Source organism: Crinia signifera, chromosome 8 (genome assembly GCF_055691185.1).
Source record: "Crinia signifera chromosome 8, ASM5569118v1, whole genome shotgun sequence".
NCBI classification, from domain to species: Eukaryota; Metazoa; Chordata; class Amphibia; order Anura; family Myobatrachidae; genus Crinia; species Crinia signifera.
The window spans coordinates 65,676,752-65,699,452 of NC_139224.1; the positions used below are offsets into that span (position 1 = coordinate 65,676,752).

The following is a 22,701-nucleotide window of genomic DNA, read 5'->3' on the forward strand; positions in this document are numbered from 1 at the left end:
TTTCCAATTTAAAAAGCTAGAGAATAAAAACAATTTGCCAGTAATGGGAAAAAGCCTACAGCTCCTGGTGTTCCCATGTGGTCTTCCACCCAAGTACTAACCAAGCCCAACATTGCTTAGCTTCCAAGATCAGACGAGATTGGGCGTATCCAATGTGGTATGGCTGTATGTGAGATACAGGCACTATTTTGCCCTCTTCTACTTCTATAACCAGGTAAGCTAATAAAAAAGTTTCCTAACTGTATTGGCTTACTGAAAAAAATCATGTGTTGGTAATGTAAAAAGACCTACAGGACATGATATTAGCAGGTGGTCTCAAATTAAACTACACAAGAGGCTCAACAATGTTTAGCTGCCAAAAGCAGTTGGAATTGGGCCTAAACAGTGTGGTAAGTTTTTAGGTGATGGCTATTGTGTCTGTTTGACCTCTTCCAAATGTCTGTACTGGCAATAAAAAAAAGTTTCCAATTTAAATAGCTAGAGAATAAAAACAATTTGCCAGTAATAAGAAAAAACCTACAGCACCTGGTGTTCCCATGTGGTCTCCCACCCAAGTACTTACCAAGCCCAACACTGCTTAGCTTCCAAGATCAGACGAGATTGGGCGTATCTAATGTGGTATGGCTGTAGGTGAGATACGGGCACTTTTTTGCCCTCTTCTACTTCTATAACCAGGTAAGTTAATAAAAAAGTTTCCTACCTGTTTTGGCTTACTGAAAAAAATCATGTGTTGGTAATGTAAAAAGACCTACAGGACATGATATAAGCAGGTGGTCTCAAATTAAACTACTAAAGAGGCTCAACACTGTTTAGCTGCCAAAAGCAGTTGCAATTGGGCCTAAACAGTGTGGTAAGTTTTTAGGTGATGGCTATTGTGTCTGTTTGACCTCTTCCAAATGTCTGTACTGGCAATAAAGAGAAAAAAGTTTCCAATTTAAAAAGCTAGAGAATAAAAACAATTTGCCAGTAATGGGAAAAACCTACAGCACCTGGTGTTCCCATGTGGTCTCCCACCCAAGTACTAAAAAGGCCCAACACTGCTTAGCTTCCAAGATCTGATGAGATTGGGCGTATCAAATGTGGTATGGCTGTAGGTAAGATACAGGCACTTTTTTGCCCTCTTCTACTTCTATAACAAGGTAAGCTAATAAAAAAGTGTCCTAACTGTTTTGGCTTACTGAAAAAAATCATGTGTTGGTAATGTAAAAAAACCTACAGGACATTTTATGAGCAGATGGTCTCAAATTAAACTACTAAAAATGCTCAACACTGTTTAGCTGCCAAAAGCAGTTGGAATTGGGCCTAAACAGTGTGGTAAGTTTTTAGGTGATGGCTATTGTGTCTGTTTGACCTCTTCCAAATGTCTGTACTGGCAATAAAGAGAAAAAAGTTTCCAATTTAAAAAGCTAGAGAATAAAAACAATTTGCCAGTAATGGGAAAAACCTACAGCACCTGGTGTTCCCATGTGGTCTCCCACCCAAGTACTAACCAGGCCCAACACTGCTTAGCTTCCAAGAACAGACGAGATTGGGCGTATCCAATGTGGTATGGCTGTAGGTGGAATACAAGCACTTTTTTGCCCTCTTCTACTTCTATAACCAGGTAAGCTAATAAAAAAGTTTCCTAACTGTTTTGGCTTACTGAAAAAAATCATGTGTTGGTAATGTAAAAAGACCTACAGGACATGATATAAGCAGGTGGTCTCAAATTAATCTACTAAAGAGGCTCAACACTGTTTAGCTGCCAAAAGCAGTTGGAATTGGGCAGAAACAGTGTGGTAAGTCTTTAGGTGATGCCTATTGTGTCTGTTTGACCTCTCCCAAATGTCTGTGTCGGCATTAAAAAGAAAAAGTTTCAAATTTAAATAGCTAGAGAATAAAAACAATTTGCCAGTAATGGGAAAAAGCCTACAGCACCTGGTGTTCCCATGTGGTCTCCCACCCAAGTACTAACCAGGCCCAACATTGCTTAGCTTCCAAGATCAGACGAGATTGGGCGTATCCAATGTGGTATGGCTGTAGGTGAGATACAGGCACTATTTTGCCCTCTTCTACTTCTATAACCAGGTAAGCTAATAAAAAAGTTTCCTACCTGTATTGGCTTACTGAAAAAAATCATGTGTTGGTAATGTAAAAAGACCTACAGGACATGATATTAGCAGGTGGTCTCAAATAAAACTACTAAAGAAGCTCAACAATGTTTAGCTGCCAAAAGCAGTTGGAATTGGGCCTAAACAGTGTGGTAAGTTTTTAGGTGATGGCTATTGTGTCTGTTTGACCTCTTCCAAATGTCTGTACTGGCAATAAAGAGAAAAAAGTTTCCAATTTAAAAAGCTAGAGAATAAAAACAATTTGCCAGTAATGGGAAAAACCTACAGCACCTGGTGTTCCCATGTGGTCTCCCACCCAAGTACTAACCAGGCCCAACACTGCTTAGCTTCCAAGATCAGACGAAATTGGACGTATCCAATGTGGTAAGGCTGTAGGTGTGATACAGGCACTTTTTTGCCCTCTTCTACTTCTATAACCAGGTAAGCTAATAAAAAAGTTTCCTAACTGTATTGGCTTACTGAAAAAAATCATGTGTTGGTAATGTAAAAAGACCTACAGGACATGATATAAGCAGGTGGTCTCAAATTAAACTACTAAAGAGGCTCAACACTGTTTAGCTGCCAAAAGCAGTTGGAATTGGGCCTAAACAGTGTGGTAAGTTTTTAGGTGATGGCTATTGTGTCTGTTTGACCTCTTCCAAATGTCTGTACTGGCAATAAAAAAAAGTTTCCAATTTAAATAGCTAGAGAATAAAAACACTTTGCCAGTAATAAGAAAAAACCTACAGCACCTGGTGTTCCCATGTGGTCTCCCACCCAAGTACTAACCAGGCCCAACACTGCTTAGCTTCCAAGATCAGACGAGATTGGGCGTATCTAATGTGGTATGGCTGTAGGTGAGATACAGGCACTTTTTTGCTCTCTTCTACTTCTATAACCAGGTAAGTTAATAAAAAAGTTTCCCAACTGTATTGGCTTACTGAAAAAAATCATGTGTTGGTAATGTAAAAAGACCTACAGGACATGATATTAGCAGGTGGTCTCAAATTAAACTACTAAAGAGGCTCAACACTGTTAAGCTGCCAAAAGCAGTTGGAATTGGGCCTAAACAGTGTGGTAAGTTTTTAGGTGATGGCTATTGTGGCTGTTTGACCTCTTTCAAATGTCTGTACTGGCAATAAAGAGAAAAAAGTTTCCAATTTAAAAAGCTAGAGAATAAAAACAATTTGCCAGTAATGGGAAAAACCTACAGCACCTGGTGTTCCCATGTGGTCTCCCACCCAAGTACTAACCAGGCCCAACACTGCTTAGCTTCCAAGATCAGACGAGATTGGGCGTATCCAATGTGGTATGGCTGTAGGTGAGATACAGGCACTTTTTTGCACTCTTCTACTTCTATAACCAGGTAAGCTAATAAAAAAGTGTCCTAAATGTTTTGGATTACTAAAAAAAATCATGTGTTGGTAATGTAAAAAGACCTACAGGACATGATATAAGCAGGTAGTCTCAAATTAAACTACTAAAGAGGCTCAACACTGTTTAGCTGCCAAAAGCAGTTGGAATTGGGCCTAAACAGTGTGGTAAGTTTTTAGGTGATGGCTATTGTGTCTGTTTGACCTCTTTCAAATGTCTGTACTGGCAATAAAGAGAAAAAAGTTTCCAATTTAAAAAGCTAGAGAATAAAAACAATTTGCCAGTAATTGGAAAAAGCCTACAGCACCTGGTGTTCCCATGTGGTCTCCCACCGAGGTACTAACCAAGCCCAACATTGCTTAGCTTCCAAGATCAGACGAGATTGGGCGTATCCAATGTGGTATGGCTGTAGGTTAGATACTGGCACTATTTTGCCCTCTTCTACTTCTATAACCAGGTAAGCTAATAAAAAAGTTTCCTAACTGTATTGGCTTACTGAAAAAAATCATGTGTTGGTAATGTAAAAAGACCTACAGGACATGATATAAGCAGGTGGTTTCAAATTAAACTACAAAAGAGGCTCAACAATGTTTAGCTGCCAAAAGCAGTTGGAATTGGGCCTAAACAGTGTGGTAAGTTTTTAGGTGATGGCTATTGTGTCTGTTTGACCTCTTCCAAATGTCTGTACTGGCAATAAAAAAAAGTTTCCAATTTAAATAGCTAGAGAATAAAAACAATTTGCCAGTAATAAGAAAAAACCTACAGCACCTGGTGTTCCCATGTGGTCTCCCACCCAAGTACTAACCAGGCCCAACACTGCTTAGCTTCCAAGATCAGACGAGATTGGGTGTATCTAATGTGGTATGGCTGTAGGTGAGATACAGGCACTTTTTTGCCCTCTTCTACTTCTATAACCAGGTAAGTTAATAAAAAAGTTTCCTAACTGTTTTGGCTTACTGAAAAAAATCATGTGTTGGTAATGTAAAAAGACCTACAGGACATGATATTAGCATGTGGTCTCAAATTAAACTACTAAAGAGGCTCAACACTGTTTAGCTGCCAAAAGCAGTTGGAATTGGGCCTAAACAGTGTGGTAAGTTTTTAGGTGATGGCTATTGTGTCTGTTTGACCTCTTTCAAATGTCTGTACTGGCAATAAAGAGAAAAAAGTTTCCAATTTAAAAAGCTAGAGAATAAAAACATTTTGCCAGTAATGGGAAAAACCTACAGCACCTGGTGTTCCCATGTGGTCTTCCACCCAAGTACTAACCAAGCCCAACATTGCTTAGCTTCCAAGATCAGGCGTATCCAATGTGGTATGGCTGTATGTGAGATACAGGCACTATTTTGCCCTCTTCTACTTCTATAACCAGGTAAGCTAATAAAAAAGTTTCCTAACTGTATTGGCTTACTGAAAAAAATCATGTGTTGGTAATGTAAAAAGACCTACAGGACATGATATTAGCAGGTGGTCTCAAATTAAACTACAAAAGAGGCTCAACAATGTTTAGCTGCCAAAAGCAGTTGGAATTGGGCCTAAACAGTGTGGTAAGTTTTTAGGTGATGGCTATTGTGTCTGTTTGACCTCTTCCAAATGTCTGTACTGGCAATAAAAAAAAGTTTCCAATTTAAATAGCTAGAGAATAAAAACAATTTGCCAGTAATAAGAAAAAACCTACAGCACCTGGTGTTCCCATGTGGTCTCCCACCCAAGTACTAACCAAGCCCAACACTGCTTAGCTTCCAAGATCAGACGAGATTGGGCGTATCTAATGTGGTATGGCTGTAGGTGAGATACGGGCACTTTTTTGCCCTCTTCTACTTCTATAACCAGGTAAGTTAATAAAAAAGTTTCCTACCTGTTTTGGCTTACTGAAAAAAATCATGTGTTGGTAATGTAAAAAGACCTACAGGACATGATATAAGCAGGTGGTCTCAAATTAAACTACTAAAGAGGCTCAACACTGTTTAGCTGCCAAAAGCAGTTGCAATTGGGCCTAAACAGTGTGGTAAGTTTTTAGGTGATGGCTATTGTGTCTGTTTGACCTCTTCCAAATGTCTGTACTGGCAATAAAGAGAAAAAAGTTTCCAATTTAAAAAGCTAGAGAATAAAAACAATTTGCCAGTAATGGGAAAAACCTACAGCACCTGGTGTTCCCATGTGGTCTCCCACCCAAGTACTAAAAAGGCCCAACACTGCTTAGCTTCCAAGATCTGATGAGATTGGGCGTATCAAATGTGGTATGGCTGTAGGTAAGATACAGGCACTTTTTTGCCCTCTTCTACTTCTATAACAAGGTAAGCTAATAAAAAAGTGTCCTAACTGTTTTGGCTTACTGAAAAAAATCATGTGTTGGTAATGTAAAAAAACCTACAGGACATTTTATGAGCAGATGGTCTCAAATTAAACTACTAAAAATGCTCAACACTGTTTAGCTGCCAAAAGCAGTTGGAATTGGGCCTAAACAGTGTGGTAAGTTTTTAGGTGATGGCTATTGTGTCTGTTTGACCTCTTCCAAATGTCTGTACTGGCAATAAAGAGAAAAAAGTTTCCAATTTAAAAAGCTAGAGAATAAAAACAATTTGCCAGTAATGGGAAAAACCTACAGCACCTGGTGTTCCCATGTGGTCTCCCACCCAAGTACTAACCAGGCCCAACACTGCTTAGCTTCCAAGAACAGACGAGATTGGGCGTATCCAATGTGGTATGGCTGTAGGTGGAATACAAGCACTTTTTTGCCCTCTTCTACTTCTATAACCAGGTAAGCTAATAAAAAAGTTTCCTAACTGTTTTGGCTTACTGAAAAAAATCATGTGTTGGTAATGTAAAAAGACCTACAGGACATGATATAAGCAGGTGGTCTCAAATTAATCTACTAAAGAGGCTCAACACTGTTTAGCTGCCAAAAGCAGTTGGAATTGGGCAGAAACAGTGTGGTAAGTCTTTAGGTGATGCCTATTGTGTCTGTTTGACCTCTCCCAAATGTCTGTGTCGGCAATAAAGAGAAAAAAGTTTCCAATTTAAAAAGCTAGAGAATAAAAACAATTTGCCAGTAATGGGAAAAACCTACAGCACCTGGTGTTCCCATGTGGTCTCCCACCCAAGTACTAACAAGGCCCAACACTGCTTAGCTTCCAAGATCAGACGAGATTGGGCGTATCCAATGTGGTATGGCTGTAGGTGAGATACAGGCACTTTTTTGCACTCTTCTACTTCTATAACCAGGTAAGCTAATAAAAAAGTGTCCTAAATGTTTTGGATTACTAACAAAAATCATGTGTTGGTAATGTAAAAAGACCTACAGGACATGATATAAGCAGGTAGTCTCAAATTAAACTACTAAAGAGGCTCAACACTGTTTAACTGCCAAAAGCAGTTGGAATTGGGCCTAAACAGTGTGGTAAGTTTTTAGGTGATGGCTATTGTGTCTGTTTGACCTCTTTCAAATGTCTGTACTGGCAATAAAGAGAAAAAAGTTTCCAATTTAAAAAGCTAGAGAATAAAAACAATTTGCCAGTAATGGGAAAAAGCCTACAGCTCCTGGTGTTCCCATGTGGTCTTCCACCCAAGTACTTACCAAGCCCAACATTGCTTAGCTTCCAAGATCAGGCGTATCCAATGTGGTATGGCTGTATGTGAGATACAGGCACTATTTTGCCCTCTTCTACTTCTATAACCAGGTAAGCTAATAAAAAAGTTTCCTAACTGTATTGGCTTACTGAAAAAAATCATGTGTTGGTAATGTAAAAAGACCTACAGGACATGATATTAGCAGGTGGTCTCAAATTAAACTACAAAAGAGGCTCAACAATGTTTAGCTGCCAAAAGCAGTTGGAATTGGGCCTAAACAGTGTGGTAAGTTTTTAGGTGATGGCTATTGTGTCTGTTTGACCTCTTCCAAATGTCTGTACTGGCAATAAAAAAAAGTTTCCAATTTAAATAGCTAGAGAATAAAAACAATTTGCCAGTAATAAGAAAAAACCTACAGCACCTGGTGTTCCCATGTGGTCTCCCACCCAAGTACTAACCAAGCCCAACACTGCTTAGCTTCCAAGATCAGACGAGATTGGGCGTATCTAATGTGGTATGGCTGTAGGTGAGATACGGGCACTTTTTTGCCCTCTTCTACTTCTATAACCAGGTAAGTTAATAAAAAAGTTTCCTACCTGTTTTGGCTTACTGAAAAAAATCATGTGTTGGTAATGTAAAAAGACCTACAGGACATGATATAAGCAGGTGGTCTCAAATTAAACTACTAAAGAGGCTCAACACTGTTTAGCTGCCAAAAGCAGTTGCAATTGGGCCTAAACAGTGTGGTAAGTTTTTAGGTGATGGCTATTGTGTCTGTTTGACCTCTTCCAAATGTCTGTACTGGCAATAAAGAGAAAAAAGTTTCCAATTTAAAAAGCTAGAGAATAAAAACAATTTGCCAGTAATGGGAAAAACCTACAGCACCTGGTGTTCCCATGTGGTCTCCCACCCAAGTACTAAAAAGGCCCAACACTGCTTAGCTTCCAAGATCTGATGAGATTGGGCGTATCAAATGTGGTATGGCTGTAGGTAAGATACAGGCACTTTTTTGCCCTCTTCTACTTCTATAACAAGGTAAGCTAATAAAAAAGTGTCCTAACTGTTTTGGCTTACTGAAAAAAATCATGTGTTGGTAATGTAAAAAAACCTACAGGACATTTTATGAGCAGATGGTCTCAAATTAAACTACTAAAAATGCTCAACACTGTTTAGCTGCCAAAAGCAGTTGGAATTGGGCCTAAACAGTGTGGTAAGTTTTTAGGTGATGGCTATTGTGTCTGTTTGACCTCTTCCAAATGTCTGTACTGGCAATAAAGAGAAAAAAGTTTCCAATTTAAAAAGCTAGAGAATAAAAACAATTTGCCAGTAATGGGAAAAACCTACAGCACCTGGTGTTCCCATGTGGTCTCCCACCCAAGTACTAACCAGGCCCAACACTGCTTAGCTTCCAAGAACAGACGAGATTGGGCGTATCCAATGTGGTATGGCTGTAGGTGGAATACAAGCACTTTTTTGCCCTCTTCTACTTCTATAACCAGGTAAGCTAATAAAAAAGTTTCCTAACTGTTTTGGCTTACTGAAAAAAATCATGTGTTGGTAATGTAAAAAGACCTACAGGACATGATATAAGCAGGTGGTCTCAAATTAATCTACTAAAGAGGCTCAACACTGTTTAGCTGCCAAAAGCAGTTGGAATTGGGCAGAAACAGTGTGGTAAGTCTTTAGGTGATGCCTATTGTGTCTGTTTGACCTCTCCCAAATGTCTGTGTCGGCAATAAAAAGAAAAAGTTTCCAATTTAAATAGCTAGAGAATAAAAACAATTTGCCAGTAATGGGAAAAAGCCTACAGCACCTGGTGTTCCCATGTGGTCTGCCACCCAAGTACTAACCAGGCCCAACATTGCTTAGCTTCCAAGATCAGACGAGATTGGGCGTATCCAATGTGGTATGGCTGTAGGTGAGATACAGGCACTATTTTGCCCTCTTCTACTTCTATAACCAGGTAAGGTAATAAAAAAGTTTCCTACCTGTATTGGCTTACTGAAAAAAATCATGTGTTGGTAATGTAAAAAGACCTACAGGACATGATATTAGCAGGTGGTCTCAAATAAAACTACTAAAGAAGCTCAACAATGTTTAGCTGCCAAAAGCAGTTGGAATTGGGCCTAAACAGTGTGGTAAGTTTTTAGGTGATGGCTATTGTGTCTGTTTGACCTCTTCCAAATGTCTGTACTGGCAATAAAGAGAAAAAAGTTTCCAATTTAAAAAGCTAGAGAATAAAAACAATTTGCCAGTAATGGGAAAAACCTACAGCACCTGGTGTTCCCATGTGGTCTCCCACCCAAGTACTAACCAGGCCCAACACTGCTTAGCTTCCAAGATCAGACGAAATTGGACGTATCCAATGTGGTAAGGCTGTAGGTGTGATACAGGCACTTTTTTGCCCTCTTCTACTTCTATAACCAGGTAAGCTAATAAAAAAGTTTCCTAACTGTATTGGCTTACTGAAAAAAATCATGTGTTGGTAATGTAAAAAGACCTACAGGACATGATATAAGCAGGTGGTCTCAAATTAAACTACTAAAGAGGCTCAACACTGTTTAGCTGCCAAAAGCAGTTGGAATTGGGCCTAAACAGTGTGGTAAGTTTTTAGGTGATGGCTATTGTGTCTGTTTGACCTCTTCCAAATGTCTGTACTGGCAATAAAAAAAAGTTTCCAATTTAAATAGCTAGAGAATAAAAACACTTTGCCAGTAATAAGAAAAAACCTACAGCACCTGGTGTTCCCATGTGGTCTCCCACCCAAGTACTAACCAGGCCCAACACTGCTTAGCTTCCAAGATCAGACGAGATTGGGCGTATCTAATGTGGTATGGCTGTAGGTGAGATACAGGCACTTTTTTGCTCTCTTCTACTTCTATAACCAGGTAAGTTAATAAAAAAGTTTCCCAACTGTATTGGCTTACTGAAAAAAATCATGTGTTGGTAATGTAAAAAGACATACAGGACATGATATTAGCAGGTGGTCTCAAATTAAACTACTAAAGAGGCTCAACACTGTTAAGCTGCCAAAAGCAGTTGGAATTGGGCCTAAACAGTGTGGTAAGTTTTTAGGTGATGGCTATTGTGGCTGTTTGACCTCTTTCAAATGTCTGTACTGGCAATAAAGAGAAAAAAGTTTCCAATTTAAAAAGCTAGAGAATAAAAACAATTTGCCAGTAATGGGAAAAACCTACAGCACCTGGTGTTCCCATGTGGTCTCCCACCCAAGTACTAACCAGGCCCAACACTGCTTAGCTTCCAAGATCAGACGAGATTGGGCGTATCCAATGTGGTATGGCTGTAGGTGAGATACAGGCACTTTTTTGCACTCTTCTACTTCTATAACCAGGTAAGCTAATAAAAAAGTGTCCTAAATGTTTTGGATTACTAAAAAAAATCATGTGTTGGTAATGTAAAAAGACCTACAGGACATGATATAAGCAGGTAGTCTCAAATTAAACTACTAAAGAGGCTCAACACTGTTTAGCTGCCAAAAGCAGTTGGAATTGGGCCTAAACAGTGTGGTAAGTTTTTAGGTGATGGCTATTGTGTCTGTTTGACCTCTTTCAAATGTCTGTACTGGCAATAAAGAGAAAAAAGTTTCCAATTTAAAAAGCTAGAGAATAAAAACAATTTGCCAGTAATTGGAAAAAGCCTACAGCACCTGATGTTCCCATGTGGTCTCCCACCGAGGTACTAACCAAGCCCAACATTGCTTAGCTTCCAAGATCAGACGAGATTGGGCGTATCCAATGTGGTATGGCTGTAGGTGAGATACAGGCACTATTTTGCCCTCTTCTACTTCTATAACCAGGTAAGCTAATAAAAAAGTTTCCTAACTGTATTGGCTTACTGAAAAAAATCATGTGTTGGTAATGTAAAAAGACCTACAGGACATGATATAAGCAGGTGGTTTCAAATTAAACTACAAAAGAGGCTCAACAATGTTTAGCTGCCAAAAGCAGTTGGAATTGGGCCTAAACAGTGTGGTAAGTTTTTAGGTGATGGCTATTGTGTCTGTTTGACCTCTTCCAAATGTCTGTACTGGCAATAAAGAGAAAAAAGTTTCCAATTTAAAAAGCTAGAGAATAAAAACAATTTGCCAGTAATGGGAAAAACCTACAGCACCTGGTGTTCCCATGTGGTCTCCCACCCAAGTACTAAACAGGCCCAACACTGCTTAGCTTCCAAGATCAGACGAGATTGGGCGTATCCAATGTGGTATGGCTGTAGGTGGAATACAAGCACTTTTTTGCCATCTTCTACTTCTATAACCAGGTAAGCTAATAAAAAAGTTTCCTAACTGTTTTGGCTTACTGAAAAAAATCATGTGTTGGTAATGTAAAAAGACCTACAGGACATGATATAAGCAGGTGGTCTCAAATTAATCTACTAAAGAGGCTCAACACTGTTTAGCTGCCAAAAGCAGTTGGAATTGGGCCGAAACAGTGTGGTAAGTCTTTAGGTGATGCCTATTGTGTCTGTTTGACCTCTCCCAAATGTCTGTGTCGGCAATAAAAAGAAAAAGTTTCCAATTTAAATAGCTAGAGAATAAAAACAATTTGCCAGTAATGGGAAAACGCCTACAGCACCTGGTGTTCCCATGTGGTCTGCCACCCAAGTACTAACCAGGCCCAACATTGCTTAGCTTCCAAGATCAGACGAGATTGGGCGTATCCAATGTGGTATGGCTGTAGGTGAGATACAGGCACTATTTTGCCCTCTTCTACTTCTATAACCAGGTAAGCTAATAAAAAAGTTTCCTAACTGTATTGGCTTACTGAAAAAAATCATGTGTTGGTAATGTAAAAAGACCTACAGGACATGATATTAGCAGGTGGTCTCAAATAAAACTACTAAAGAGGCTCAACAATGTTTAGCTGCCAAAAGCAGTTGGAATTGGGCCTAAACAGTGTGGTAAGTTTTTAGGTGATGGCTATTGTGTCTGTTTGACCTCTTCCAAATGTCTGTACTGGCAATAAAGAGAAAAAAGTTTCCAATTTAAAAAGCTAGAGAATAAAAACAATTTGCCAGTAATGGGAAAAACCTACAGCACCTGGTGATCCCATGTAGTCTCCCACCCAAGTACTAACCAGGCCCTACACTGCTTAGCTTCCAAGATCAGACGAGATTGGGCGTATCCAATGTGGTATGGCTGTAGGTGAGATACAGGCACTTTTTTGCCCTCTTCTACTTCTATAACCAGGTAAGTTAATAAAAAAGTTTCCCAACTGTATTGGCTTACTGAAAAAAATCATGTGTTGGTAATGTAAAAAGACCTACAGGACATGATATTAGCAGGTGGTCTTAAATTAAACTACTAAAGAGGCTCAACACTGTTTAGCTGCCAAAAGCAGTTGGAATTGGGCCTAAACAGTGTGGTAAGTTTTTAGGTGATGGCTATTGTGTCTGTTTGACCTCTTTCAAATGTCTGTACTGGCAATAAAGAGAAAAAAGTTTCCAATTTAAAAAGCTAGAGAATAAAAACAATTTGCCAGTAATGGGAAAAACCTACAGCACCTGGTGTTCCCATGTGGTCTCCCACCCAAGTACTAACAAGGCCCAACACTGCTTAGCTTCCAAGATCAGACGAGATTGGGCGTATCCAATGTGGTATGGCTGTAGGTGAGATACAGGCACTTTTTTGCACTCTTCTACTTCTATAACCAGGTAAGCTAATAAAAAAGTGTCCTAAATGTTTTGGATTACTAAAAAAAATCATGTGTTGGTAATGTAAAAAGACCTACAGGACATGATATAAGCAGGTAGTCTCAAATTAAACTACTAAAGAGGCTCAACACTGTTTAACTGCCAAAAGCAGTTGGAATTGGGCCTAAACAGTGTGGTAAGTTTTTAGGTGATGGCTATTGTGTCTGTTTGACCTCTTTCAAATGTCTGTACTGGCAATAAAGAGAAAAAAGTTTCCAATTTAAAAAGCTAGAGAATAAAAACAATTTGCCAGTAATGGGAAAAAGCCTACAGCTCCTGGTGTTCCCATGTGGTCTTCCACCCAAGTACTAACCAAGCCCAACATTGCTTAGCTTCCAAGATCAGACGAGATTGGGCGTATCCAATGTGGTATGGCTGTATGTGAGATACAGGCACTATTTTGCCCTCTTCTACTTCTATAACCAGGTAAGCTAATAAAAAAGTTTCCTAACTGTATTGGCTTACTGAAAAAAATCATGTGTTGGTAATGTAAAAAGACCTACAGGACATGATATTAGCAGGTGGTCTCAAATTAAACTACAAAAGAGGCTCAACAATGTTTAGCTGCCAAAAGCAGTTGGAATTGGGCCTAAACAGTGTGGTAAGTTTTTAGGTGATGGCTATTGTGTCTGTTTGACCTCTTCCAAATGTCTGTACTGGCAATAAAAAAAAGTTTCCAATTTAAATAGCTAGAGAATAAAAACAATTTGCCAGTAATAAGAAAAAACCTACAGCACCTGGTGTTCCCATGTGGTCTCCCACCCAAGTACTAACCAAGCCCAACACTGCTTAGCTTCCAAGATCAGACGAGATTGGGCGTATCTAATGTGGTATGGCTGTAGGTGAGATACGGGCACTTTTTTGCCCTCTTCTACTTCTATAACCAGGTAAGTTAATAAAAAAGTTTCCTACCTGTTTTGGCTTACTGAAAAAAATCATGTGTTGGTAATGTAAAAAGACCTACAGGACATGATATAAGCAGGTGGTCTCAAATTAAACTACTAAAGAGGCTCAACACTGTTTAGCTGCCAAAAGCAGTTGCAATTGGGCCTAAACAGTGTGGTAAGTTTTTAGGTGATGGCTATTGTGTCTGTTTGACCTCTTCCAAATGTCTGTACTGGCAATAAAGAGAAAAAAGTTTCCAATTTAAAAAGCTAGAGAATAAAAACAATTTGCCAGTAATGGGAAAAACCTACAGCACCTGGTGTTCCCATGTGGTCTCCCACCCAAGTACTAAAAAGGCCCAACACTGCTTAGCTTCCAAGATCTGATGAGATTGGGCGTATCAAATGTGGTATGGCTGTAGGTAAGATACAGGCACTTTTTTGCCCTCTTCTACTTCTATAACAAGGTAAGCTAATAAAAAAGTGTCCTAACTGTTTTGGCTTACTGAAAAAAATCATGTGTTGGTAATGTAAAAAAACCTACAGGACATTTTATGAGCAGATGGTCTCAAATTAAACTACTAAAAATGCTCAACACTGTTTAGCTGCCAAAAGCAGTTGGAATTGGGCCTAAACAGTGTGGTAAGTTTTTAGGTGATGGCTATTGTGTCTGTTTGACCTCTTCCAAATGTCTGTACTGGCAATAAAGAGAAAAAAGTTTCCAATTTAAAAAGCTAGAGAATAAAAACAATTTGCCAGTAATGGGAAAAACCTACAGCACCTGGTGTTCCCATGTGGTCTCCCACCCAAGTACTAACCAGGCCCAACACTGCTTAGCTTCCAAGAACAGACGAGATTGGGCGTATCCAATGTGGTATGGCTGTAGGTGGAATACAAGCACTTTTTTGCCCTCTTCTACTTCTATAACCAGGTAAGCTAATAAAAAAGTTTCCTAACTGTTTTGGCTTACTGAAAAAAATCATGTGTTGGTAATGTAAAAAGACCTACAGGACATGATATAAGCAGGTGGTCTCAAATTAATCTACTAAAGAGGCTCAACACTGTTTAGCTGCCAAAAGCAGTTGGAATTGGGCAGAAACAGTGTGGTAAGTCTTTAGGTGATGCCTATTGTGTCTGTTTGACCTCTCCCAAATGTCTGTGTCGGCAATAAAAAGAAAAAGTTTCCAATTTAAATAGCTAGAGAATAAAAACAATTTGCCAGTAATGGGAAAAAGCCTACAGCACCTGGTGTTCCCATGTGGTCTCCCACCCAAGTACTAACCAGGCCCAACATTGCTTAGCTTCCAAGATCAGACGAGATTGGGCGTATCCAATGTGGTATGGCTGTAGGTGAGATACAGGCACTATTTTGCCCTCTTCTACTTCTATAACCAGGTAAGCTAATAAAAAAGTTTCCTACCTGTATTGGCTTACTGAAAAAAATCATGTGTTGGTAATGTAAAAAGACCTACAGGACATGATATTAGCAGGTGGTCTCAAATAAAACTACTAAAGAAGCTCAACAATGTTTAGCTGCCAAAAGCAGTTGGAATTGGGCCTAAACAGTGTGGTAAGTTTTTAGGTGATGGCTATTGTGTCTGTTTGACCTCTTCCAAATGTATGTACTGGCAATAAAGAGAAAAAAGTTTCCAATTTAAAAAGCTAGAGAATAAAAACAATTTGCCAGTAATGGGAAAAACCTACAGCACCTGGTGTTCCCATGTGGTCTCCCACCCAAGTACTAACCAGGCCCAACACTGCTTAGCTTCCAAGATCAGACGAAATTGGACGTATCCAATGTGGTAAGGCTGTAGGTGTGATACAGGCACTTTTTTGCCCTCTTCTACTTCTATAACCAGGTAAGCTAATAAAAAAGTTTCCTAACTGTATTGGCTTACTGAAAAAAATCATGTGTTGGTAATGTAAAAAGACCTACAGGACATGATATAAGCAGGTGGTCTCAAATTAAACTACTAAAGAGGCTCAACACTGTTTAGCTGCCAAAAGCAGTTGGAATTGGGCCTAAACAGTGTGGTAAGTTTTTAGCTGATGGCTATTGTGTCTGTTTGACCTCTTCCAAATGTCTGTACTGGCAATAAAAAAAAGTTTCCAATTTAAATAGCTAGAGAATAAAAACACTTTGCCAGTAATAAGAAAAAACCTACAGCACCTGGTGTTCCCATGTGGTCTCCCACCCAAGTACTAACCAGGCCCAACACTGCTTAGCTTCCAAGATCAGACGAGATTGGGCGTATCTAATGTGGTATGGCTGTAGGTGAGATACAGGCACTTTTTTGCTCTCTTCTACTTCTATAACCAGGTAAGTTAATAAAAAAGTTTCCCAACTGTATTGGCTTACTGAAAAAAATCATGTGTTGGTAATGTAAAAAGACCTACAGGACATGATATTAGCAGGTGGTCTCAAATTAAACTACTAAAGAGGCTCAACACTGTTAAGCTGCCAAAAGCAGTTGGAATTGGGCCTAAACAGTGTGGTAAGTTTTTAGGTGATGGCTATTGTGGCTGTTTGACCTCTTTCAAATGTCTGTACTGGCAATAAAGAGAAAAAAGTTTCCAATTTAAAAAGCTAGAGAATAAAAACAATTTGCCAGTAATGGGAAAAACCTACAGCACCTGGTGTTCCCATGTGGTCTCCCACCCAAGTACTAACCAGGCCCAACACTGCTTAGCTTCCAAGATCAGACGAGATTGGGCGTATCCAATGTGGTATGGCTGTAGGTGAGATACAGGCACTTTTTTGCACTCTTCTACTTCTATAACCAGGTAAGCTAATAAAAAAGTGTCCTAAATGTTTTGGATTACTAAAAAAAATCATGTGTTGGTAATGTAAAAAGACCTACAGGACATGATATAAGCAGGTAGTCTCAAATTAAACTACTAAAGAGGCTCAACACTGTTTAGCTGCCAAAAGCAGTTGGAATTGGGCCTAAACAGTGTGGTAAGTTTTTAGGTGATGGCTATTGTGTCTGTTTGACCTCTTTCAAATGTCTGTACTGGCAATAAAGAGAAAAAAATTTCCAATTTAAAAAGCTAGAGAATAAAAACAATTTGCCAGTAATTGGAAAAAGCCTACAGCACCTGGTGTTCCCATGTGGTCTCCCACCGAGGTACTAACCAAGCCCAACATTGCTTAGCTTCCAAGATCAGACGAGATTGGGCGTATCCAATGTGGTATGGCTGTAGGTGAGATACAGGCACTATTTTGCCCTCTTCTACTTCTATAACCAGGTAAGCTAATAAAAAAGTTTCCTAACTGTATTGGCTTACTGAAAAAAATCATGTGTTGGTAATGTAAAAAGACCTACAGGACATGATATAAGCAGGTGGTTTCAAATTAAACTACAAAAGAGGCTCAACAATGTTTAGCTGCCAAAAGCAGTTGGAATTGGGCCTAAACAGTGTGGTAAGTTTTTAGGTGATGGCTATTGTGTCTGTTTGACCTCTTCCAAATGTCTGTACTGGCAATAAAAAAAAGTTTCCAATTTAAATAGCTAGAGAATAAAAACAATTTGCCAGTAATAAGAAAAAACCTACAGCACCTGGTGTTCCCATGTGGTCTCCCACCCAAGTACTAACCAGGCCCAACACTGCTTAGCTTCCAAGATCAGACGAGATTGGTTGTATCTAATGTGGTATGGCTGTAGGTGAGATACAGGCACTTTTTTGCCCTCTTCTACTTCTATAACCAGGTAAGTTAATAAAAAAGTTTCCTAACTGTTTTGGCTTACTGAAAAAAATCATGTGTTGGTAATGTAAAAAGACCTACAGGACATGATATTAGCATGTGGTCTCAAATTAAACTACTAAAGAGGCTCAACACTGTTTAGCTGCCAAAAGCAGTTGGAATTGGGCCTAAACAGTGTGGTAAGTTTTTAGGTGATGGCTATTGTGTCTGTTTGACCTCTTTCAAATGTCTGTACTGGCAATAAAGAGAAAAAAGTTTCCAATTTAAAAAGCTAGAGAATAAAAACATTTTGCCAGTAATGGGAAAAACCTACAGCACCTGGTGTTCCCATGTGGTCTCCCACCCAAGTACTAACCAGGCCCAACACTGCTTAGCTTCCAAGATCAGATGAGATTGGGCGTATCCAATGTGGTATGGCTGTAGGTGAAATACAAGCACTTTTTTGCCCTCTTCTACTTCTATAACCAGGTAAGCTAATAAAAAAGTGTCCTAACTGTTTTGGCTTACTGAAAAAAATCATGTGTTGGTAATGTAAAAAAACCTACAGGACATGATATAAGCAGGTGGTCTCAAATTAAACTACTAAAGAGGCTCAACACTGTTTAGCTGCCAAAAGAAGTTGGAATTGGGCCTAAACAGTGTGGTAAGTTTTTAGGTGATGGCTATTGTGTCTGTTTGACCTCTTCCAAATGTCTGTACTGGCAATAAAAAAAAGTTTCCAATTTAAATAGCTAGAGAATATAAACAATTTGCCAGTAATGGAAAAAATCCTACAGCACCAGGTGTTCCCATGTGGTCTCCCACCCAAGTACTAACCAGGCCCAACACTGCTTAGCTTCCAAGATCAGACGAGATTGGGCGTATCCAATGTGGTATGGCTGTAAGTGAAATACAAGCACTATTTTGCCCTCTTCTACTTCTATAACCAGGTAAGCTAATAAAAAAGTTTCCTAACTGTATTGGCTTACTGAAAAAAATCATGTGTTGGTAATGTAAAAAGACCTACAGGACATGATATTAGCAGGTGGTCTCAAATTAAACTACTAAAGAGGCTCAACAATGTTTAGCTGCCAAAAGCAGTTGGAATTGGGCCAAAACAGTGTGGTAAGTTTTTAGGTGATGGCTATTGTGTCTGTTTGACCTCTTCCAAATGTCTGTACTGGCAATAAAAAAAAGTTTCCAATTTAAATAGCTAGAGAATATAAACAATTTGCCAGTAATGGAAAAAATCCTACAGCACCAGGTGTTCCCATGTGGTCTCCCACCCAAGTACTAACCAGGCCCAACACTGCTTAGCTTCCAAGATCAGACGAGATTGGGCGTATCCAATGTGGTATGGCTGTAAGTGAAATACAAGCACTATTTTGCCCTCTTCTACTTCTATAACCAGGTAAGCTAATAAAAAAGTTTCCTAACTGTATTGGCTTACTGAAAAAAATCATGTGTTGGTAATGTAAAAAGACCTACAGGACATGATATTAGCAGGTGGTCTCAAATTAAACTACTAAAGAGGCTCAACAATGTTTAGCTGCCAAAAGCAGTTGGAATTGGGCATAAACAGTGTGGTAAGTTTTTAGATGATGGCTATTGTGTCTGTTTGACCTCTTCCAAATGTCTGTACTGGCAATAAAGAGAAAATAGTTTCCAATTTAAAAAGCTAGAGAATAAAAACAATTTGCCATTAATGGGAAAAACCTACAGCACCTAGTGTTCCCATGTGGTCTCCCACCCAAGCACTAACCAGGCCCAACACTGCTTAGCTTCCAAGATCAGATGAGATTGGGCGTATCTAATGTGGTATGGCTGTAGGTGAGATACAGGCACTTTTTTGCCCTCTTCTACTTCTATAACCAGGTAAGCTAATAAAAAAGTGTCCTAACTGTTTTGGCTTACTGAAAAAAATCATGTGTTGGTAATGTAAAAAAACCTACAGGACATTTTATAAGCAGATGGTCTCAAATTAAACTACTAAAGATGCTCAACACTGTTTATCTGCCAAAAGCAGTTGGAATTGGGCCTAAACAGTGTGGTAAGTTTTTAGGTGATGGCTATTGTGTCTGTTTGACCTCTTCCAAATGTCTGTACTGGCAATAAAGAGAAAAAAGTTTCCAATTTAAAAAGCTAGAGAATAAAAACAATTTGCCAGTAATGGGAAAAACCTACAGCACCTGTTGTTCCCATGTGGTCTCCCACCCAAGTACTAAACAGGCCCAACACTGCTTAGCTTCCAAGATCAGACGAGATTGGGCGTATCCAATGTGGTATGGCTGTAGGTGGAATACAAGCACTTTTTTGCCATCTTCTACTTCTATAACCAGGTAAGCTAATAAAAAAGTTTCCTAACTGTTTTGGCTTACTGAAAAAAATCATGTGTTGGTAATGTAAAAAGACCTACAGGACATGATATAAGCAGGTGGTCTCAAATTAATCTACTAAAGAGGCTCAACACTGTTTAGCTGCCAAAAGCAGTTGGAATTGGGCCGAAACAGTGTGGTAAGTCTTTAGGTGATGCCTATTGTGTCTCTTTGACCTCTCCCAAATGTCTGTGTCGGCAATAAAAAGAAAAAGTTTCCAATTTAAATAGCTAGAGAATAAAAACAATTTGCCAGTAATGGGAAAACGCCTACAGCACCTGGTGTTCCCATGTGGTCTGCCACCCAAGTACTAACCAGGCCCAACATTGCTTAGCTTCCAAGATCAGACGAGATTGGGCGTATCCAATGTGGTATGGCTGTAGGTGAGATACAGGCACTATTTTGCCCTCTTCTACTTCTATAACCAGGTAAGCTAATAAAAAAGTTTCCTAACTGTATTGGCTTACTGAAAAAAATCATGTGTTGGTAATGTAAAAAGACCTACAGGACATGATATTAGCAGGTGGTCTCAAATAAAACTACTAAAGAGGCTCAACAATGTTTAGCTGCCAAAAGCAGTTGGAATTGGGCCTAAACAGTGTGGTAAGTTTTTAGGTGATGGCTATTGTGTCTGTTTGACCTCTTCCAAATGTCTGTACTGGCAATAAAGAGAAAAAAGTTTCCAATTTAAAAAGCTAGAGAATAAAAACAATTTGCCAGTAATGGGAAAAACCTACAGCACCTGGTGATCCCATGTAGTCTCCCACCCAAGTACTAACCAGGCCCAACACTGCTTAGCTTCCAAGATCAGACGAGATTGGGCGTATCCAATGTGGTATGGCTGTAGGTGAGATACAGGCACTTTTTTGCCCTCTTCTACTTCTATAACCAGGTAAGTTAATAAAAAAGTTTCCCAACTGTATTGGCTTACTGAAAAAAATCATGTGTTGGTAATGTAAAAAGACCTACAGGACATGATATTAGCAGGTGGTCTCAAATTAAACTACTAAAGAGGCTCAACACTGTTTAGCTGCCAAAAGCAGTTGGAATTGGGCCTAAACAGTGTGGTAAGTTTTTAGGTGATGGCTATTGTGTCTGTTTGACCTCTTTTAAATGTCTGTACTGGCAATAAAGAGAAAAAAGTTTCCAATTTAAAAAGCTAGAGAATAAAAACAATTTGCCAGTAATGGGAAAAACCTACAGCACCTGGTGTTCCCATGTGGTCTCCCACCCAAGTACTAACCAGGCCCAACACTGCTTAGCTTCCAAGATCAGATGAGATTGGGCGTATCCAATGTGGTATGGCTGTAGGTGAGATATAGGCACTTTTTTGCCCTCTTCTACTTCTATAACCAGGTAAGCTAATAAAAAAGTGTCCTAACTGTTTTGGCTTACTGAAAAAAATCATGTGTTGGTAATGTAAAAAAACCTACAGGACATTTTATAAGCAGATGGTCTCAAATTAAACTACTAAAGAGGCTCAACACTGTTTAGCTGCCAAAAGCAGTTGGAATTGGGCCTAAACAGTGTGGTAAGTTTTTAGGTGATGGCTATTGTGTCTGTTTGACCTCTTCCAAATGTCTGTACTGGCAATAAAGAGAAAAAAGTTTCCAATTTAAAAAGCTAGAGAATAAAAACAATTTGCCAGTAATGGGAAAAACCTACAGCACCTGGTGTTCCCATGTGGTCTCCCACCCAAGTACTAACCAGGCCCAACAATGCTTAGCTTCCAAGATCAGACGAGATTGGGCGTATCCAATGTGGTATGGCTGTAGGTGGGATACAAGCACTTTTTTGCCCTCTTCTACTTCTATAACCAGGTAAGCTAATAAAAAAGTTTCCTAACTGTTTTGGCTTACTGAAAAAAATCATGTGTTGGTAATGTAAAAAGACCTACAGGACATGATATAAGCAGGTGGTCTCAAATTAATCTACTAAAGAGGCTCAACACTGTTTAGCTGCCAAAAGCAGTTGGAATTGGGCCGAAACAGTGTGGTAAGTCTTTATGTGATGCCTATTGTGTCTGTTTGACCTCTCCCAAATGTCTGTGTCGGCAATAAAAAGAAAAAGTTTCCAATTTAAATAGCTAGAGAATAAAAACAATTTGCCAGTAATGGGAAAAAGCCTACAGCACCTGGTGTTCCCATGTGGTCTCCCACCCAAGTACTAAGCAGGCCCAACATCGCTTAGCTTCCAAGATCAGACGAGATTGGGCGTATCCAATGTGGTATGGCTGTAGGTGAGATACAGGCACTATTTTGCCCTCTTCTACTTCTATAACCAGGTAAGCTAATAAAAAAGTTTCCTAACTGTATTGGCTTACTGAAAAAAATCATGTGTTGGTAATGTAAAAAGACCTACAGGACATGATATTAGCAGGTGGTCTCAAATTAAACTACTAAAGAGGCTCAACACTGTTTAGCTGCCAAAAGCAGTTGGAATTGGGCCTAAACAGTGTGGTAAGTTTTTAGGTGATGGCTATTGTGTCTGTTTGACCTCTTTCAAATGTCTGTACTGGCAATAAAGAGAAAAAAGTTTCCAATTTAAAAAGCTAGAGAATAAAAACATTTTGCCAGTAATGGGAAAAACCTACAGCACCTGGTGTTCCCATGTGGTCTCCCACCCAAGTACTAACCAGGCCTAACACTACTTAGCTTCCAAGATCAGACGAGATTGGGCGTATCCAATGTGGTATGGCTGTAGGTGAAATACAAGCACTTTTTTGCCCTCTTCTACTTCTATAACCAGGTAAGCTAATAAAAAAGTGTCCTAACTGTTTTGGCTTACTGAAAAAAATCATGTGTTGGTAATGTAAAAAAACCTACAGGACATGATATAAGCAGGTGGTCTCAAATTAAACTACTAAAGAGGCTCAACACTGTTTAGCTGCCAAAAGCAGTTGGAATTGGGCCTAAACAGTGTGGTAAGTTTTTAGGTGATGGCTATTGTGTCTGTTTGACCTCTTCCAAATGTCTGTACTGGCAATAAAAAAAAGTTTCCAATTTAAATAG

The 22,701-nt window shown here is 39.3% G+C and overlaps 47 non-coding genes and 2 pseudogenes across 47 annotated transcripts; all 49 read right to left on the bottom strand.

Annotated features, from left to right (window-relative positions):
• Positions 1 to 52: 52 nt before the first annotated feature.
• Positions 53 to 171, bottom strand: LOC146027458 (5S ribosomal RNA). The gene has a single exon (XR_014454859.1). It is a non-coding gene; the product is annotated as a 5S ribosomal RNA (ribosomal RNA).
• Positions 172 to 513: 342 nt separating this feature from the next.
• On the bottom strand, positions 514 to 632 carry LOC146033467 (5S ribosomal RNA). Its single transcript, XR_014458875.1, has one exon. It is a non-coding gene; the product is annotated as a 5S ribosomal RNA (ribosomal RNA).
• A 345-nt stretch (positions 633 to 977) lies between these two features.
• On the bottom strand, positions 978 to 1,096 carry LOC146033986 (5S ribosomal RNA). Its single transcript, XR_014459395.1, has one exon. It is a non-coding gene; the product is annotated as a 5S ribosomal RNA (ribosomal RNA).
• A 345-nt stretch (positions 1,097 to 1,441) lies between these two features.
• On the bottom strand, positions 1,442 to 1,560 carry LOC146031691 (5S ribosomal RNA). The gene has a single exon (XR_014457151.1). It is a non-coding gene; the product is annotated as a 5S ribosomal RNA (ribosomal RNA).
• Positions 1,561 to 1,905: 345 nt separating this feature from the next.
• LOC146030479 (5S ribosomal RNA) lies at positions 1,906 to 2,024 on the bottom strand. The gene has a single exon (XR_014455972.1). It is a non-coding gene; the product is annotated as a 5S ribosomal RNA (ribosomal RNA).
• Positions 2,025 to 2,369: 345 nt separating this feature from the next.
• On the bottom strand, positions 2,370 to 2,488 carry LOC146034200 (5S ribosomal RNA). The gene has a single exon (XR_014459607.1). It is a non-coding gene; the product is annotated as a 5S ribosomal RNA (ribosomal RNA).
• Positions 2,489 to 2,830: 342 nt separating this feature from the next.
• LOC146031738 (5S ribosomal RNA) lies at positions 2,831 to 2,949 on the bottom strand. The gene has a single exon (XR_014457196.1). It is a non-coding gene; the product is annotated as a 5S ribosomal RNA (ribosomal RNA).
• Positions 2,950 to 3,294: 345 nt separating this feature from the next.
• LOC146033217 (5S ribosomal RNA) lies at positions 3,295 to 3,413 on the bottom strand. Its single transcript, XR_014458627.1, has one exon. It is a non-coding gene; the product is annotated as a 5S ribosomal RNA (ribosomal RNA).
• A 346-nt stretch (positions 3,414 to 3,759) lies between these two features.
• LOC146032250 (5S ribosomal RNA) lies at positions 3,760 to 3,878 on the bottom strand. Its single transcript, XR_014457694.1, has one exon. It is a non-coding gene; the product is annotated as a 5S ribosomal RNA (ribosomal RNA).
• Positions 3,879 to 4,220: 342 nt separating this feature from the next.
• On the bottom strand, positions 4,221 to 4,339 carry LOC146030946 (5S ribosomal RNA). The gene has a single exon (XR_014456426.1). It is a non-coding gene; the product is annotated as a 5S ribosomal RNA (ribosomal RNA).
• Positions 4,340 to 4,684: 345 nt separating this feature from the next.
• LOC146029489 (5S ribosomal RNA) lies at positions 4,685 to 4,793 on the bottom strand (annotated as a pseudogene).
• A 342-nt stretch (positions 4,794 to 5,135) lies between these two features.
• Positions 5,136 to 5,254, bottom strand: LOC146032963 (5S ribosomal RNA). The gene has a single exon (XR_014458374.1). It is a non-coding gene; the product is annotated as a 5S ribosomal RNA (ribosomal RNA).
• A 345-nt stretch (positions 5,255 to 5,599) lies between these two features.
• Positions 5,600 to 5,718, bottom strand: LOC146033987 (5S ribosomal RNA). Its single transcript, XR_014459396.1, has one exon. It is a non-coding gene; the product is annotated as a 5S ribosomal RNA (ribosomal RNA).
• Positions 5,719 to 6,063: 345 nt separating this feature from the next.
• On the bottom strand, positions 6,064 to 6,182 carry LOC146031692 (5S ribosomal RNA). Its single transcript, XR_014457152.1, has one exon. It is a non-coding gene; the product is annotated as a 5S ribosomal RNA (ribosomal RNA).
• A 345-nt stretch (positions 6,183 to 6,527) lies between these two features.
• On the bottom strand, positions 6,528 to 6,646 carry LOC146032695 (5S ribosomal RNA). The gene has a single exon (XR_014458118.1). It is a non-coding gene; the product is annotated as a 5S ribosomal RNA (ribosomal RNA).
• Positions 6,647 to 6,992: 346 nt separating this feature from the next.
• LOC146029739 (5S ribosomal RNA) lies at positions 6,993 to 7,101 on the bottom strand (annotated as a pseudogene).
• A 342-nt stretch (positions 7,102 to 7,443) lies between these two features.
• Positions 7,444 to 7,562, bottom strand: LOC146032964 (5S ribosomal RNA). The gene has a single exon (XR_014458375.1). It is a non-coding gene; the product is annotated as a 5S ribosomal RNA (ribosomal RNA).
• A 345-nt stretch (positions 7,563 to 7,907) lies between these two features.
• On the bottom strand, positions 7,908 to 8,026 carry LOC146033988 (5S ribosomal RNA). The gene has a single exon (XR_014459397.1). It is a non-coding gene; the product is annotated as a 5S ribosomal RNA (ribosomal RNA).
• Positions 8,027 to 8,371: 345 nt separating this feature from the next.
• Positions 8,372 to 8,490, bottom strand: LOC146031694 (5S ribosomal RNA). Its single transcript, XR_014457154.1, has one exon. It is a non-coding gene; the product is annotated as a 5S ribosomal RNA (ribosomal RNA).
• A 345-nt stretch (positions 8,491 to 8,835) lies between these two features.
• Positions 8,836 to 8,954, bottom strand: LOC146032186 (5S ribosomal RNA). Its single transcript, XR_014457629.1, has one exon. It is a non-coding gene; the product is annotated as a 5S ribosomal RNA (ribosomal RNA).
• Positions 8,955 to 9,299: 345 nt separating this feature from the next.
• On the bottom strand, positions 9,300 to 9,418 carry LOC146034201 (5S ribosomal RNA). Its single transcript, XR_014459608.1, has one exon. It is a non-coding gene; the product is annotated as a 5S ribosomal RNA (ribosomal RNA).
• A 342-nt stretch (positions 9,419 to 9,760) lies between these two features.
• Positions 9,761 to 9,879, bottom strand: LOC146031739 (5S ribosomal RNA). Its single transcript, XR_014457197.1, has one exon. It is a non-coding gene; the product is annotated as a 5S ribosomal RNA (ribosomal RNA).
• Positions 9,880 to 10,224: 345 nt separating this feature from the next.
• LOC146033229 (5S ribosomal RNA) lies at positions 10,225 to 10,343 on the bottom strand. The gene has a single exon (XR_014458639.1). It is a non-coding gene; the product is annotated as a 5S ribosomal RNA (ribosomal RNA).
• Positions 10,344 to 10,689: 346 nt separating this feature from the next.
• On the bottom strand, positions 10,690 to 10,808 carry LOC146033134 (5S ribosomal RNA). The gene has a single exon (XR_014458544.1). It is a non-coding gene; the product is annotated as a 5S ribosomal RNA (ribosomal RNA).
• Positions 10,809 to 11,153: 345 nt separating this feature from the next.
• LOC146031134 (5S ribosomal RNA) lies at positions 11,154 to 11,272 on the bottom strand. Its single transcript, XR_014456608.1, has one exon. It is a non-coding gene; the product is annotated as a 5S ribosomal RNA (ribosomal RNA).
• A 345-nt stretch (positions 11,273 to 11,617) lies between these two features.
• On the bottom strand, positions 11,618 to 11,736 carry LOC146033044 (5S ribosomal RNA). Its single transcript, XR_014458454.1, has one exon. It is a non-coding gene; the product is annotated as a 5S ribosomal RNA (ribosomal RNA).
• Positions 11,737 to 12,081: 345 nt separating this feature from the next.
• Positions 12,082 to 12,200, bottom strand: LOC146034106 (5S ribosomal RNA). Its single transcript, XR_014459512.1, has one exon. It is a non-coding gene; the product is annotated as a 5S ribosomal RNA (ribosomal RNA).
• A 345-nt stretch (positions 12,201 to 12,545) lies between these two features.
• LOC146032696 (5S ribosomal RNA) lies at positions 12,546 to 12,664 on the bottom strand. The gene has a single exon (XR_014458119.1). It is a non-coding gene; the product is annotated as a 5S ribosomal RNA (ribosomal RNA).
• A 346-nt stretch (positions 12,665 to 13,010) lies between these two features.
• Positions 13,011 to 13,129, bottom strand: LOC146027460 (5S ribosomal RNA). Its single transcript, XR_014454860.1, has one exon. It is a non-coding gene; the product is annotated as a 5S ribosomal RNA (ribosomal RNA).
• Positions 13,130 to 13,471: 342 nt separating this feature from the next.
• LOC146032966 (5S ribosomal RNA) lies at positions 13,472 to 13,590 on the bottom strand. The gene has a single exon (XR_014458376.1). It is a non-coding gene; the product is annotated as a 5S ribosomal RNA (ribosomal RNA).
• A 345-nt stretch (positions 13,591 to 13,935) lies between these two features.
• On the bottom strand, positions 13,936 to 14,054 carry LOC146033990 (5S ribosomal RNA). The gene has a single exon (XR_014459399.1). It is a non-coding gene; the product is annotated as a 5S ribosomal RNA (ribosomal RNA).
• Positions 14,055 to 14,399: 345 nt separating this feature from the next.
• LOC146031695 (5S ribosomal RNA) lies at positions 14,400 to 14,518 on the bottom strand. The gene has a single exon (XR_014457155.1). It is a non-coding gene; the product is annotated as a 5S ribosomal RNA (ribosomal RNA).
• A 345-nt stretch (positions 14,519 to 14,863) lies between these two features.
• On the bottom strand, positions 14,864 to 14,982 carry LOC146030480 (5S ribosomal RNA). The gene has a single exon (XR_014455973.1). It is a non-coding gene; the product is annotated as a 5S ribosomal RNA (ribosomal RNA).
• A 345-nt stretch (positions 14,983 to 15,327) lies between these two features.
• LOC146034203 (5S ribosomal RNA) lies at positions 15,328 to 15,446 on the bottom strand. The gene has a single exon (XR_014459609.1). It is a non-coding gene; the product is annotated as a 5S ribosomal RNA (ribosomal RNA).
• Positions 15,447 to 15,788: 342 nt separating this feature from the next.
• Positions 15,789 to 15,907, bottom strand: LOC146031741 (5S ribosomal RNA). The gene has a single exon (XR_014457199.1). It is a non-coding gene; the product is annotated as a 5S ribosomal RNA (ribosomal RNA).
• Positions 15,908 to 16,252: 345 nt separating this feature from the next.
• LOC146033242 (5S ribosomal RNA) lies at positions 16,253 to 16,371 on the bottom strand. Its single transcript, XR_014458651.1, has one exon. It is a non-coding gene; the product is annotated as a 5S ribosomal RNA (ribosomal RNA).
• A 346-nt stretch (positions 16,372 to 16,717) lies between these two features.
• LOC146032251 (5S ribosomal RNA) lies at positions 16,718 to 16,836 on the bottom strand. Its single transcript, XR_014457695.1, has one exon. It is a non-coding gene; the product is annotated as a 5S ribosomal RNA (ribosomal RNA).
• A 342-nt stretch (positions 16,837 to 17,178) lies between these two features.
• LOC146033049 (5S ribosomal RNA) lies at positions 17,179 to 17,297 on the bottom strand. The gene has a single exon (XR_014458460.1). It is a non-coding gene; the product is annotated as a 5S ribosomal RNA (ribosomal RNA).
• Positions 17,298 to 17,642: 345 nt separating this feature from the next.
• On the bottom strand, positions 17,643 to 17,761 carry LOC146030793 (5S ribosomal RNA). The gene has a single exon (XR_014456278.1). It is a non-coding gene; the product is annotated as a 5S ribosomal RNA (ribosomal RNA).
• A 342-nt stretch (positions 17,762 to 18,103) lies between these two features.
• On the bottom strand, positions 18,104 to 18,222 carry LOC146032181 (5S ribosomal RNA). The gene has a single exon (XR_014457625.1). It is a non-coding gene; the product is annotated as a 5S ribosomal RNA (ribosomal RNA).
• A 342-nt stretch (positions 18,223 to 18,564) lies between these two features.
• Positions 18,565 to 18,683, bottom strand: LOC146032182 (5S ribosomal RNA). Its single transcript, XR_014457626.1, has one exon. It is a non-coding gene; the product is annotated as a 5S ribosomal RNA (ribosomal RNA).
• Positions 18,684 to 19,028: 345 nt separating this feature from the next.
• Positions 19,029 to 19,147, bottom strand: LOC146034531 (5S ribosomal RNA). Its single transcript, XR_014459936.1, has one exon. It is a non-coding gene; the product is annotated as a 5S ribosomal RNA (ribosomal RNA).
• A 345-nt stretch (positions 19,148 to 19,492) lies between these two features.
• Positions 19,493 to 19,611, bottom strand: LOC146030394 (5S ribosomal RNA). Its single transcript, XR_014455891.1, has one exon. It is a non-coding gene; the product is annotated as a 5S ribosomal RNA (ribosomal RNA).
• A 345-nt stretch (positions 19,612 to 19,956) lies between these two features.
• Positions 19,957 to 20,075, bottom strand: LOC146033045 (5S ribosomal RNA). Its single transcript, XR_014458455.1, has one exon. It is a non-coding gene; the product is annotated as a 5S ribosomal RNA (ribosomal RNA).
• A 345-nt stretch (positions 20,076 to 20,420) lies between these two features.
• LOC146034000 (5S ribosomal RNA) lies at positions 20,421 to 20,539 on the bottom strand. Its single transcript, XR_014459409.1, has one exon. It is a non-coding gene; the product is annotated as a 5S ribosomal RNA (ribosomal RNA).
• Positions 20,540 to 20,884: 345 nt separating this feature from the next.
• On the bottom strand, positions 20,885 to 21,003 carry LOC146030805 (5S ribosomal RNA). The gene has a single exon (XR_014456289.1). It is a non-coding gene; the product is annotated as a 5S ribosomal RNA (ribosomal RNA).
• Positions 21,004 to 21,348: 345 nt separating this feature from the next.
• On the bottom strand, positions 21,349 to 21,467 carry LOC146030527 (5S ribosomal RNA). Its single transcript, XR_014456017.1, has one exon. It is a non-coding gene; the product is annotated as a 5S ribosomal RNA (ribosomal RNA).
• Positions 21,468 to 21,812: 345 nt separating this feature from the next.
• Positions 21,813 to 21,931, bottom strand: LOC146032931 (5S ribosomal RNA). The gene has a single exon (XR_014458342.1). It is a non-coding gene; the product is annotated as a 5S ribosomal RNA (ribosomal RNA).
• A 345-nt stretch (positions 21,932 to 22,276) lies between these two features.
• LOC146033448 (5S ribosomal RNA) lies at positions 22,277 to 22,395 on the bottom strand. Its single transcript, XR_014458858.1, has one exon. It is a non-coding gene; the product is annotated as a 5S ribosomal RNA (ribosomal RNA).
• Positions 22,396 to 22,701: the final 306 nt, after the last annotated feature.